This window comes from Oreochromis aureus, linkage group 23, assembly GCF_013358895.1.
Source record: "Oreochromis aureus strain Israel breed Guangdong linkage group 23, ZZ_aureus, whole genome shotgun sequence".
Classification (NCBI taxonomy): domain Eukaryota; kingdom Metazoa; phylum Chordata; class Actinopteri; order Cichliformes; family Cichlidae; genus Oreochromis; species Oreochromis aureus.
In genome coordinates this window covers 42750005-42761817 of record NC_052963.1, presented here as the reverse complement: position 1 = coordinate 42761817, position 11813 = coordinate 42750005, and the positions used below count along the sequence as shown (strand labels likewise).

Sequence of the window (11813 nt, the reverse complement as noted above, 5' to 3'; positions counted from 1 at the left end):
GGCAACAGCAGTCCAAAGGTTAAGAAAGAAGAGCATCACCTTATTCATCACATCTACGCATGCAGATTATTCACATCCAAACAATTAATCCGAGCAGGACTAGAGGTGGACGGGTCACCTGAGGAAACTTCTAAGAGAGGGAAGCACAAAACAAAACAACAAAAAAAAACTTTTAAGTCTGCTTAAGCTATAATTTAGTGAGGAAACACATTTTTTTCCCTCTTTGTCTCTCCTCTTTCTAAATTGCTTTTTTCTTAGCGTTCTCTTTCACACAGACACACACATACTGTCATTCAGTGATGCCCACCACTATTCCCCGTGTAGCCCATTGTACTAATCAGCATTATCTAATTTTCTAGAATGGATTATGCAGGTAATTACTCCCCCGACTCCTCACACTGGGTTTAAGAGAGACAGATAGGTAAGCATACAAACACACAGACAGATGCAGACATCAGTACAGATCAGTTCAAAGCATTTATAGTGCCGACCTGATTTTAACGGAACACAATATGGGCTAAACGGGTGCACTAGCCCAAAATGACCAAGTCACATCGCAGTACCAGGCCCAGCAGGTCCATCAGTGACATTCATAGAGGCATAATCTGTTAATGCACAAGAACTGATATTATTTGGGATACACAGAGAGCCTACTCATCTCATGTTAAAGCATTAACTGAATGTCTTCTAAAACAAAAAATCACAAGAAAAAAATACTTTTGCCAATTTCAACTGTTGGACTGTTGAAACCCTGGACAACCTACAGTTTCTCTACGGATATCAAATGCATGCGTAGGAGTGTCTTCTGACTGACCTTTGCCTTTGAGTCAGCGCCTTCAGACTGATGCAAAAAGTCACATGAGGAGATACAACAATGACACTATGATCTCAGCTTCCAAAGCACTAAATAGCAGCAACAGATGATTTATACACTGTTTATATGTGTGGTAATCATTTCTAGCAGAGCGAGATCAGGCCATGCATGGGACAAACATGGTCCTCTCATGGTCTATAATGGAAAATAACCAGCACTACAACTAAAGACTACACAATGAGACAAAAACCTGTTAGCAACCAAAACTTAGTCCAGCCAACTTAACTTTGGTACCTAATGACAGTTAAAATATGACAAATTAGCAGTGGCGGCATTTTCACACGACGCCTAAACCAGAAATGTCCAGTGGCTGAATACAACTTACATTCAAATAAGATTACCTATTAGTTAGGTAACAACACGCCGTAAAGGTGAGGGAAACTCGAGTTTCATGCTAACACATCTCAATTTAGACTGTAGAAAAGGACCGCCCCCCACATCCCTCACACCCCAACACTTCGGTTCCACCTTAAAAGCTCAGCTCTGACTGAGGGCTCTCTCCGCGTTCTGATTGGAGAGAGGGTCTCCCTGTTTTAACCAATTGCCTTCAGGGAACCCCACGTTGGGTCCTGATGTCATGAGGAGAGCGGGCCAATCGTGGTGCAGCTTGGCCATTGAATGGGTGTGGGCGGTGGTGGCGGCGGCGGCGGTGGGGAGGGGGGGAGCCGACGAGTCTGTGGGGATTGTGGGCATTGAAGTTCCAATTATTCTGCGCGCGCGCACAAACACACACGCACCCTGTCAGTCACGCTACATAAATGCTCAGTAAATTCTGCCGTTAATTTCAATCCCGCTATTTCTACTGCACACACACACACACACACACGGTCTCTCTCACACACAGGATACTGTACACACACACACACACACACACACACACACACACACACAGAGTGGGTAAACACCTCACACGCAGTTAAGTCCAGCACGAAATTAAAGCCTTTTTTTCTTTCTCCTTTATTCCACTTCAAACACTTAAAAATTAAAATAAGTAAACATTCATGTGGAACAACTCTAACCTACACACATAAAACGAGTCGGTTATGACAAACAACCTGCAGCGTCTGGCTTTCATGCCCGATGTGTTTTCCCAGCTTTTTCTATCTTTCTTTGTGTGTAAAATAATTTCTATATCTTTAAAGATGCAACTTGCACACATATAGTGTATAAACTCACACACACACATGATTTTCTAGTTCCGTAGTTACTGCTGTTTGTGGCACTTTCTATACATCGCTGTATGCAGTGCATGCGTGCAGACACACACACACACTGAGCTTTTGCGTGCACCTCCAGAGCGATACTGTGCAAATTTGGTGTGTCTCAACAAAACACGCTCCGGCATGATGACTCCCTTCACGGACCACATTTTACAACTCTGCACTGCAGGGTAAAAATAAAAAGCTGCTGAGTGCCATTGTACTCACTGTCTTGTCTTTAGGTGTGTGGAAGGCTGCATAAAGCTTTATGGACAGGCTACAGAGGAAACTGTCAATGTGTGGCAGTGAAATGCAGTAAAAGGGTCTGACTGTACCTACTCATTAAAGGGAACATGGATGCTGGAGAACCGAGAGGTCACCAAAGACAGTGATGTTTAGGGGGAAGTGCACTCCACGCCGCAGTACATTTTCTTTGAATGCGAATCCTTGTCTTTGGCTCGGAGCGCACGTGTGGCTGCGTCACCTGCTGTAGGACGTCAATAGAGCAACTGGCATCTCTGCGTCTTCTGCAGTAGGTTTATACCCACATTGTTTGTCTGGAAACAATCACTTGCTCTTTAGAAAGGTCAAGCACCATAACCATGACATTTATCATTGCTGTTTCAGATTATTAGAAGTGAAATGGAAATCAAACTCCTTTGTAGCTTTGATGAAAGTTCTTTTGTTGTAGTTTTCTTTGAAATGAGTCGTTTGATACAAACGTCCATCAGTCTTCTATTCGATTCAGGGTGGAAAGGCGGATGAGGGGTACGGGAACATATACAAAGTCATCCACACCTATGTCCATTTTAGAATTACTGATTAACCAAACTCGCAAATACTGGACAAAGGTGGAGGCGTCAGGCAGGAGGCAAAGAGGAAGAAAAAAATCTTCAGACTGTGGCTGCAGAGCATGCAACACCAGTTTCAAGGTCTGACCAGAAAAATGAACGACCAAACTGATCATTTATAAAGCTTGTGCGTGTATCTTTTCAGAAGTTTTAGTAATATTAGTTCGTTCTAGTAAGATTTAAAGTGTGTTCTATTGAATTCATTTCTTTTCCTTTTTTTGCCGGTCCTGATTCTGCTTTTATGACTGTGAAACTTCACAGTTTTTCTAATCAAACTTCAAGGTATTCGGGTGGTGTCTATCAGATGTGTCAGTTGCAGACTGAACCCAATTGTTGCCAAGGACTGGCGGAGGAAGATCAGGAGTAAGTGGACTTTACTTGCTGATGTCAACTATAAGACGCAGCGGTAAAAAAAGTTAACTGATTGACTTAGAGTTCATTTCTTCGAATCTTCTATTCAGTTCGGATGTTTTCTGTTTTGTTTAAATGATTTTATACACACACACACACACACACACACACACACACACACAGCTGTCAGTCAGGGAAGCGATCTGCAGATCTGCACTGACTAATCTATTCAGTAATAGGAAACGGCACAAGGAGAAACCCTATCCCTGTGATGTGGGAGTCTGGAGAAACTCTGGTGTGGTTGATGCCGGATAAATAGACGCCTATTCACACACTGGCACACACAAACAGGGGAATGCGCCGACATGCGTTACTAGCAGACCCCTCCACACACACACACACACAGAGCGAATAAAGCTGCCATGTATATATACCTGCGGTGTGTTACAGGCCCCTGAGTGCCTGCAAACACATGTGATCTCCTGACCTTGTAGTGCAAACATTGGGCTATACCGTGAAAGGATCTGTGCATGTGTGTGAGTGCATGCTTGCGTGTGTATTGACATGTTTGGGTGTGACTGTGTATGTTTCTGCAAGATCAGTGTGACTTCCTGGCTGGTTGTGTGGGATATGTGCAGCAACACTCTGTGCCATAATTAGCTTAATCCAACTTATTTCCTGCTCCTTGCTGCAGGAAAGAACTGTGTCACTTCTGTGTGATGTGCATGTGTGCATCTCTATGGGGCAAGATTTGAATTGGGTCTGCATTCCAGCACATTAGATCTTAAATGAAACAAAACCACTTCGCACACATTTTTGGGAAGTTGTTTTTAAGAACTGTCTAAATTAGCTCCAAATTCAATAGTCAGCTAGGCATGAAGACAGCGTGTATGGAATCGCCAGTCAGATCTGATTATTTCTACCATCATCTTTACTGTTGCAGAATTCCTTGAGTGCCGTGTCTTTCTCTAATAATATCTCCAGTACACGGATGTTCAGATCAAACGTTTTGCCCGTCTGTAACAGGAGGCAAACTTAGTTTTTTTGCATGAAAGCCGGATGCACCGCTTCCTGTACCCTGCACTGCACACTGGTATTGAATTCAGAGGTTCAGAGTTCTCCAACATCGGCATAATTCCCCAGGAACACTAAACTTGACTGGTTCAGGAAATCTTACTGTGACAAGTTTACTTCAAAAACAAAAAGGAAAAAAAAGATGCAGCCAGGAGATAATCTTGTGGTGACTTCAGCTGATCATTACCAACACGTAGCGGTAAAGCTGGGTGTGGTCCTACAGTGAATGCAACAGGCCTTAGAGGTCAATGCTACAGTAGAATGCACTTCCTCCAAACAAGACTTAATGCTATCCTTAGTTTGTCAGGTTAATTTTTCATTAACTCAGTTCAGTTCAGTTCAGTTCATTTTTATTTCAAACATTTCAAACATGTGTCTTCGCAATCATTATAAAATATCATTTCATTATTTGTTTGAAAAGGAGTAGGCAGAAGTATTTACTTATTTGTCCCTACCCCCTCAAGTTTTACCTCTCATTCATTTAATTTTCTTTTAGTCTTAAATTAAACAATCAACATATGAAACAAAAGTAAAAAAAAAAAAAGCAAAACAAAATAAAACGTAAATAAATCAAAAACAAGAAATAAGCAAGCCCCACCACAGTATAGTTTCTTTCATATGAAAAATACAGAATGAGTATATTTGCAGATACACAAGTTATGGAAAAACAAACAAACCAAAAAACAAACAAAAACCCAAAAGAACCACAACACCATTACCAGCGACATTACCGTCCTGGGTTAACCCGTTTTCTTCATTCTTATAGTTATTTAAAATTAGGTTTTTATATTTTATTTTAAACTGATTTATGTTTTTACTTTCCTTTATTTCTTCTGTTAGACTGTTCCATAATTTAACTCCTGCAATTGAGATAGACATAGTTCTTAAAGTTGTTCTAGCACTTTGTATTTTTAAATTCCATTTCCCTCTTAAGTTATACCCACCTTCTCTTTCTATGAACAATTTACAGATTTCTTTTGGAAGCAATTTATTTCTTACTTTATACATTATTTGCGCTGTTTTAAGCTTCACCAAGTCTTGGAATTTAATAGCTTTCATTTTGACAAAGAGTGCATTTGTATGGTCCCTGTACCCCACATTATTGTCCTTGTGTCCCTTAATGGGCTGTAGCACCTGAAGGTCAGCTCAACAGGAAACGTGACAAATATCCAGACGATGATGGTCGGCATCCGGTCACGTGAAAGGACATAAAGGGAGAGGGGACTCCGTGCTTTCCACCTGTGCATCTCAGAAGAAGGGAGAGTCATGACATTTCTACGACCTGTTTCTATATTGTTCGTGTGTGTGATTCGTCACGTGAGGCGACTGACGCACACTCACCACAGGTGGATGCAATAAGTGTACTAAAAGGTTTGTATCGGCTATCTCCACATCTGATTAGCTGTAATGTGTGTGCAGTATGTTTTTTCCCAAAATATGATGATATAATATGCGTAACTGGTATGTATGCATGTGCATACTGTACACATACTTTCATCTTTAATTTATTGGAGATTATCTATCGGAATTTCAGGAGTGGGACCACGTCTCCAAACACGCTCCTTCCGGCTGTCAGCTATATAGGTTCCCCCAGTTCTGCAAGTTGTTCATTCTCGTTTACGTGCCCCACCCTCCCTCCCTCCTTGTTCTCAATTCTTTAACTTCTTCATTTCTATTTAGTGCATGGGGATCTGCCAGGCCCGGGAGCCATCGCCAGGCCCCTTCGAGGCGTTCCCCAAACCGCAGCTCAATTCATGTCAAAGCGTTCACCTTTACCTACTAAAAGCTGTCAAACCTAAAATGAGGACGTGGGCCCAGCTAGTGAAAGGGTTTTACAAAAATTTTGCGTAAACTGTTTTGAGATACTGATAATGTTAAAAATCCTAATCTAACTGGACAGTGGACTAATAGTCAGCATCATGGCCAGGTGAGGCAGATGCTCTTATTATTTCAAGACAAATGATGCAAAAGATTTTGAATTGGTTCAAAGTTTTGAATTTGTATTCTATAGCTTTTCCTTGTCATGTTGAATGTGAGACCCCAAGTGAAGTCAGTTCAACTGGGGAGGCCAGTTCACACCATCCAGCCAAGTCAGGAACACTCTCGAGCAGGTAGGTGTATGATTGTCGAGGTCTACAATCAAGGGACACCTTCATTAGTGTAAATACAGGGTTTACAACAAGGTGCAAACCACTAGTTAGACTCAAGATCAGGAAGGTCAGATTACACTTTGCCAATAAACAGCTGGAATAGTTCTGGAAACTTTGGGCAGATGAAACCAAGATGATCTGAAGCATACGACATCATCTGTCAAACACAGTGGAGCCAGTGTTACAGCGTGTGCACTTACTGTTCACCAGTGTTTTCTAATGACGTGACTGCAGGATGAATTCTGAAGCCAGCAGGTCTATAATCTGCTCGTTTGCTCACAGTGCAAAAGCAACTCCAGAGTTTCTCAAGGTAAAGAAATGGGATATTCTTCAGTGGCAAAGTCGGTCACCTGAACCAACTGATATTCAGTTACTGAAGATAAAACCGAAGCAGAAAGCTTCTGCAGACTTCAAATGATTTTTCGTATAATCTTTACAAAACACCCTTATATTTAAAATTATGTCAGTTTTTCCAGTTACCCGTGAGCATCTGAAAAATGGGGGACTGTGTAGAAAATGGTTCCTGTAAAAAGTTAATGCTAATTTTTTTGTTAAATCCCTTGAATTAAAGCTGAAAGTCCTCGCTTCATTCACAGGAAACAAGGCAAAGTACAAAGTATTCAGAGGATATTGTCTGTGGTGATGCACAGAGGCAAAATTACAAGAAATGTTTGATCGTTCAGAAACGCATGGACTGCGACTGGACACTCAGTGAGAACGCTTGTGTTTGTGCTACGAGAGCGGTTACCTATGCAGATGTGTTTGCACAGCTCAGTTTGTGTGTGTGTGCGTGTTCACAGACTGTCCTGGGATCAGACTGCTTTGCGTAAGCCAATTCTGTGACTAATTTGGACCGAGGCAGACTCCAGCAAATAAAACACCTTCTCCCCTTCCACCATTATTGTCATCATCTCGCACTCAGTCCTGCTTGTGTCTCTCCTGAATGCATATAGCAATATTTACTCTTACCTTTTTAGCCAAGCTGGCAGCGTGGCTCTACGGATGGCAGCGCTGCTCTGTCAGCTCTGTCGGCTCTCTCAGCCAGTTTGGTCCAGACTGAAAAACCCGCTGTGGGTGGATCGTCACTGAATTTTCATACTTGAGGTCCCCAGAGATGAAGCCCTCCGCCTGTGGTGATCCCCTGACTTCTCGTCAAGAGCTGACATTTGTGGTTTGGAGAGAAATTGCTCTACATATTTACAGCTATTTGGTGGATTGCCATGAAATGAGCTCTCAAGTTCCCGTTATAGCTTTAATTCATTCAGTACTTAGATTTTTTAGTTGTTTTTTTTAATGGTTACTCTCCAAACAAATAGCATTCCTGTAGCCTTTATGTTCTGTGGCGATTAGCTAATGGGCCTTTTAATATTTCAAACGCAGCATTGGAACCATTTCAACACCATCACCATGTTAGCATGCCGACTACATTCACAGCTGAGCCAAAGTACGGCTTCACAGGGGTGTTAGCTTGAATGTAGACTGACTATAAACACTTGCACAGTCTGAAACAAACACTTGAACAAACACACATAATAGATTAACTTAAAAAAGATAAGTTTAATAAAGGCACGTATGTAATTTCAAAGTCAAGCACACAAAAACGGTTCCCCGCTGAGCTAACGCTTCCAGCAGAACGTGCACATTCGGTCTGTGTTTGTGCAAATGAGTGCACATGCACGAGAGGCCTTGTGTATTTCATTTGTGCCTCTGCATTTTTCTTTACTTGATCATTTCCACTGACACCAGGAAAATAAAGTCATGCAGCTCTTTACTTTGTGATAGTTGGTCATTTATCCAGCAGCAGCGGCGGCGGCGGCAGCAGTACAACACAATCGCTGTGTTTTGTTTTGAATCTCTGCGTGCTGCTCTATATACATCCTGCATATCAAAGCTTTCCCTCGATTCCTGCTCTCCTCATCCAACTCTCAGCTCTGCCTCGAATTCCACGTCGTGCCTCATTGGACTGGAAAAATGGTTTGTTGCATTATCGATAATACTAATCAAACAGGAATATCAATACCTCTCCCCATCGCTCTGCTCTCTTTCCTTCTTTTTGTTCCTTCCTCTCTCCCCTCTCTCCGTCTCTTCTTAAAGATTCTGACAGTAGGATGCATTATGTAAGTGTGAAATGTACTGGCAGGGGTTCTTCCGACCAGATGCAGAGTGTTCAAAAACACACAGAGGAAGAGAGAGAGGTGAGATGGACTGAAAGAGAGCAGATGCACGTATGCGTGCGAGGAATGCTGGATTGGGATGTGTGTGCTCGTGTGTGCACGCATGTGCATGTGTGTGTTGGTCGAGGTGCAGATGGCGAATGTCAGTGTTGAAAAATTCATGATGCCATGTTTGGAGATTCCTGGGGGATATCTTGTTGTTCAACTGGCCTTACAGAGCAGGCATGCACGGCACTCGCTCACTCGCTCATGCACACGCAATACACACTGGACCCGTGCATTGCGTGTGTGTCTACTCAAAAGACATGAGATCAAAGAAAGAGTTAGAAGTAAGAAACATATGGAGAAGCTGAGATACAGAAACTTAGAAAAGAAAGATCTTTTTGGTATTTGGCTTTTTCTTCTCGCTGGTTTTCTGTTTCATCTATCCCTCGAGGGTTTCTTTGTCACACAAAAGTTCCAAGATCTATTTATCTGTTTCACAAAATTTGCACAACAATAACATGTTAGCAGACTTCTGACAAATATATTCAGATTTCAAAAAATCTCTCTTCCCACCAAGTACAAAATAAAGTCAAAAAACTACCGGCACCTCAGATCTGTTGATCTTTTAACGAATCTTGGTTTAATTTCCTCAAGTATACATGAAACTGAGAATAGGAATGAGATTTAATATTGCACAACATATTTTAAAGTATAAAAAAACAGATATGTAGTTATAGTTGTGTCCCACAACATAGAGCCAACTTCTTTGATACATTTTATATTTTTCCAGTCTTTTCTGACTAGATTAACGATGGTAACCAAAGCAACATCATTACTGAAATTACCAAAAATAAGAGATTTTTCAAAGCTTTTCTTTTACTTATATAACTATATTTAGCCCCCACTATACAATAATAATTTTGTTTCTGTACATTACCACATTGAACTGTAAATGAAACAAATGTGCAGAATCTCATCTTTAACTCAGTGTGTTAAACAAAAAGATTGCATAAAAATGTGAGCAACTAAAGCATTTTTTGACACAATCCCTTCATTTCAAGGGCTCAAAAGTAATTGGACAAATTAAATAAGTGAAAATAAAATATTCATCTCTAATACTTGTTGAAAACTCTAACAATGACAGCCTGAAGTCTTGAACTCATGGACATCACCAGATGCTGAGTTTCCTCCTTTTCATTACTCTGACAGGCCGTTACTGCAGCAGCTTTCAGTTGCTGTTTGTTTGTGGGCCTTTCTGTCCAAGTTTAGTCTTTAACAAGTGAAATGCTCAGTTGGGTTAAGATCAGGTGACTCACTTGGCCGTTCAATAATATTCAACTTTTGGGTCATTGTCCATCTGTATCATGAAACGCCGCCCAATCAGTTTGACTGCATTTAGCTGGATTTGAGCAGAGAGTCTCTGAGTTCATTCGGCTGCTTCTGTCCTGTGTCACATCATCAGTAAACACTAGTGTCCCAGTGCCACCTGCAGCCATGCGTGCCCAAGCCATCGCACTGCCCCCACCGTGTTTTACAGATGATGTGGTACGCTTTGGATCACGAGCTGTTCCACGCCTTCTCCATACTTTTTTCTTGCCATCATTCTGGTAGAGGTTGATCTTCATCTGTCCAAAATGTTTTTCCAGAACTGTGCTGGATTTTTTTTTTTTTTTTTAGCAAAGTCCAATCTAGCCTTTCTATTCTTTAGGCTTATGAATGGCTTGCACCTTGAACCCTTTGTATTTACTTTCATGCAGTCTTCTCTTTATGGAACACCTGGATATGGATACGTCTACCTCCTGGAGAGTGTTGTTCACTTGGTTGGCTGTTGTGGAGGGATTTCTCATCACTATGGAAATGATTCTGCGATCATCCACCACTGTTGTCTTCCGTGGACGTCCGGGTCTTTTTGCATTTCTGAGTCTACCACTTCTCAAACTGCAGATTTTGCCACACCTAATATTGTAGTATTTTCTCAGATGGGGTTTTTTCTGTTTTCCCAGCTTAAGGATGGCTTGTTTCATCTGCATGGAGAGCTCCTTTGACCGCAAGTTCTCTGTTCAAAGCGAAATATGCCAAATGCAAGCACCACACTTCAAATCAACTCCAGGGCTTTTATCTGCTTAATTGATAATGACATAAAAGAGTAATTGCCCACACCTGCCCATGAGTCAAGTGTCCAATTACTTTTGGTCTCTTTAAAAAGAGGGTGGCACGTGTTAAGAAGCTGAAACTCCTAAATCCTTCATTCAAGTTGAATGTGGATAGCCTCAAATGAAGGCTGAGAGTCTACACATTATGTCCATGTTTATTATATAATTATAACAGGAAAATGTTTCAGTAAACAGGTAAAAAACAAAACTTGTATCAGTGTCCAAATATATATGGACCTAACTGTATACAGTACTTCTGTTAGCCTGAGCATTTAATTGTCACATTTATGTCATATGACATAACGAAAAGTAATACATCCATTCATCCCAGTTAGTTTCTATAATTTTAACCTTGTTACCATATTATTTTTTATATTTTTATCAGAAAAGTTAAGTGTTTACCTGAGTATTCAGTTTGAGTGCGACTAAAATCTGCTTTTCAGGTTGCAGAGTATTGGTAACAGTGTTGTGCCAAGCAAAGCAAACAAAAGCACACAACAACTAAAATATCTCATAAAAAGTGTATGTTTTGATGAACTGAGTTGGAGACATTTTTACGCCTCTCATTAAAATGTTTTCAGTTGGAGAAGGCTGATCAGCAATAAATCAGGAATGAGCACCATCTTTAGATAATATTTGGTCCAAAAAAAAGAATCAATCATTTGATTTTTGTGTTGTTTGTATGCACGAAAAAAATAAAAGAGGGAGAGGTAGCAATAAAGAGCGAGGGAAGATTGGAGAAAACAAGACATGCTTTCCTTGCCAGTGAACAAAGTGATCCTAACTCCCCATTACACACGTTACTCCGTGGCCGCTCCCTTGACACAGTGTTTGTTGAGTGAGGTGTTCGAGACATTAGCGTGCCAAGATCATTTGTGCAAACAGAGCACTCTGAGCCCAAGTGGAGCGGGTTCGGACTCTGCACTAGGTAATGGAAACTGGCAGCGACCGGCGTGACCAACCCGGAGCCTCACACAGAGCTGAATATAAGCCAGCGTTCTC

General features: G+C 41.3%; 1 long non-coding RNA gene across 1 annotated transcript; it reads right to left on the bottom strand.

The window, feature by feature from the left end:
- LOC120436208 lies at positions 1-884 on the bottom strand. Its single transcript, XR_005610239.1, has 3 exons — positions 815-884; positions 492-605; positions 1-130 (listed from the first exon to the last, which is right to left on the bottom strand). It is a non-coding gene; the product is annotated as an uncharacterized LOC120436208 (long non-coding RNA).
- Positions 885-11813: the final 10929 nt, after the last annotated feature.